Source organism: Schistocerca nitens, chromosome 10, assembly GCF_023898315.1.
Source record: "Schistocerca nitens isolate TAMUIC-IGC-003100 chromosome 10, iqSchNite1.1, whole genome shotgun sequence".
Classification (NCBI taxonomy): Eukaryota; Metazoa; Arthropoda; class Insecta; order Orthoptera; family Acrididae; genus Schistocerca; species Schistocerca nitens.
Window position 1 is genome coordinate 119,725,659 of NC_064623.1, and position 3,006 is coordinate 119,728,664.

General features: G+C 42.0%; 1 non-coding gene across 1 annotated transcript; it reads right to left on the minus strand.

Annotated features, from left to right (window-relative positions):
- Positions 1–2,200: 2,200 nt before the first annotated feature.
- On the minus strand, positions 2,201–2,275 carry Trnat-ugu (transfer RNA threonine (anticodon UGU)). Its single transcript has one exon. It is a non-coding gene; the product is annotated as a tRNA-Thr (tRNA).
- Between the last annotated feature and the right edge of the window lie 731 nt (positions 2,276–3,006).

The following is a 3,006-nucleotide window of genomic DNA, read 5'->3' on the forward strand; positions in this document are numbered from 1 at the left end:
TGTCATATACAATCTGTTATAAGTTTTTATTCTTCTTAAGGACATTCAGTAAACATATATGATATAGTAATTCCTTTTTAAGTTAGGTAATTGGAACAGTTTTCGATGTATGGGATGATGGTTTTAGATTCATAATCTTTTATGCTTCAGTATTTGGTCTACATAGTCCTTTACATTAGTTTAATATTGTTATAAGAGTTTCAAGTTACTTGAAAGCAATTACTTCCATAGTGTTGTATATCTGTGATAGGGAATATATCGAATTCTTAAGCATGTTCATCTCTTGATCATTGTTCCAAGTGGTTCATTCATACATCATCCTTATAACCATGTAACATCTGTTTGGGAAATTAACATCTGTTTTCTTGTAGTAAATAAAATCTGAATCTACTATATAGTTCTGTACAGTTTTGTTGTTTTTTTTGATTATCCAGTTGCTATAACGCTCGATTAAATTTGCAATGTCTAGCATTTGAACCCTCATTTAGTCAATTTTCAGTTATTGCATATTATACATTCACATGGTACCCGTCGTCTAGGGGTAGCGTCTTTGATTCATAATCAAAAACGTCTTCGGTCCCGGGTTCGACACCTCCACTGCCTAAATTTTGATAAATAATCAGCATTGGCGGCCGAAGAATTCCGGCATAAGAAGTCAGCCTCATTCTGCCAACGGCCTTGTCAAAGAGGGCGGAGGAGCGGATAGAGGTTCAGGGCACTATCTTGTCCTAGGAGTGGGAAATTGCCCCTAAAGGCGGAAGAACCAGTAATGATCAACGACATGAGGATGCTGAAGGCAATGGAAACCACAGCATTAAAGACACGTAACGTGTATCCACAGGACATGTGGCCTGTAATTGAAGAAGTGTCATGATGATCTCTCCATTGGTAAAAGACTCCGGAATAGTCCCCCATTCGGATCTCCGGGAGGGGACTGCCAAGGGGGAGGTTACCATGAGAAAAAGATTGAATAATCAACGAAAGGATAACGTTCTACGAGTCGGGGCGTGGAATGTCAGAAGCTTGAACGTGGTTGGGAAACTAGAAAATCTGAAAAGGGAAATGCAAAGGCTCAATCTAGATATAGTAGGGGTCAGTGAAGTGAAGTGGAAGGAAGACAAGGATTTCTGGAGTATCGGGTAATATCAACAGCTTCAGAAAATGATAAAACAGGTGTAGGATTCGTTATGAATAGGAAGGTAGGGCCGAGAGTGTGTTACTGTGAACAGTTCAGTGACCGGGTTGTTCTAATCAGAATCGACAGCAGACCTACACCGACAACGATAGTTCAGGTATACATGCCGACGTCGAAAGCTGAAGATGAACAGATAGAGAAAGTGTATGAGGATTTTGAAAGGGTAATGCAGTATGTAAAGGGGGACGAAAATCTAATAGTCATGAGCGACTGGAATGCAGTTGTAGGGGAAGGAGTAGAAGAAAAGGTTACAGGAGAATATGGGCTTGGGACAGGGAATGAAAGAGGAGAAAGACTAATTGAGTTCTGTAACAAGTTTCAGCTAGTAATAGCGAATACCCTATTCAAGAATCACAAGAGGAGGAGGTATACTTGGAAAAGGCCGGGAGATACGGGAAGATTTCAATTAGATTACATCATGGTCGGACAGAGATTTCGAAATCAGATACTGGATTGTAAGGCGTACCCAGGAGCAGATATAGACTCAGATCACAATATAGTAGTGATGAAGGCTAGGCTGAAGTTCAAGACATTACTCAGGAAAAATCAATACGCAAAGAAGTGGGATACGGAAGTACTAAGGAATGACGAGATACGTTTGAAGTTCTCTAACGCTATTGATACAGCAATAAGGAATAGCGCAGTAAGCAATACAGTTGAAGAGGAATGGACATCGCTAAAAAGGGCCATCACAGAAGTTGGGAAGGAAAACATAGGTACAAGGAAGGTAGCTGCGAAGAAACCGTGGGTAACAGAAGAAATACTTCAGTTGATTGATGAAAGGAGAAAGTACAAACATGTTCCGGGAAAAATCGGAAATACAGAAATACAAGTCGCTGAGGAATGAAATAAATAGGAAGTATATATGACGGAAGTATCTGTTCCCGAAAGAACAGTTACCTTGGATGACCATGCAGCTTTGCTAGAAATGAAATGATAATTAAATGGGCACCCTAGCTGCAAACACGCGTTGATGTACTTCATTGGGGACATGTTGAAAGAGTGTGCCCCGACCGGGACTCGAACCCGGGATCTCCTGCTTACATGGCAGACGCTCTATCCATCTGAGCCACCGAGGGCACAGAGGATAGTGCATCTGCAGGGACTTATCCCTTGCACGCTCCCCGTGGCTCATCCTTTCTTATCCTTGCGGTCAGCCAGCCAAGGCCAGCTGCTATATTGTCCTACCACTTTCTACCAATTTTCTCCTTTCAGTTAATGTTTTCACTTGCTTTTTTCGTTTTCTTCCTCTGTGTGGTTACAGAGTTCGTTGTACTTATTTTGTTCCTTTCCACGGTTTTAAGTGATAGGATTCATTTGGGGCACGGTTTTCGTCCGAGTCGTGTGTGACTGCTGATAACCCAGCAGTTTTTTCCTTTCTCCCCAAACCAACCAAACAGCCAACGAGTACATCCACTCGCGCCTGGAAAGCAACTGCAGCTCTGAAGGCAGTTATAGATTTGTAAGCTGTGCTCCACCAGTAAATATTATGATACTTCCAAGCATGCACTGGACCATTCACCCCCACTCTACACTGGACGTTCTGACCACTAGTGGAGCATACAAATGTCGTCAGTGTAGATCCGATGGCCCACTTTAACTGGCTCACATCTACATCCTGTGTTCAGATCAATAGTAAATTGGTGTAAAAACTCTGTGAGACTACAAGAGGACTTACTCAGTTCTATGTGAACGTTTTTTTTTTTTTTTGGTCATCAGTCTACTGACTGGTTTGATGCGGCCCACCACGAATTCCCTTCCCGTGCTAACCTCTTCATCTCAGAGTAGCACTTGCAACCTACGTCCTCAAT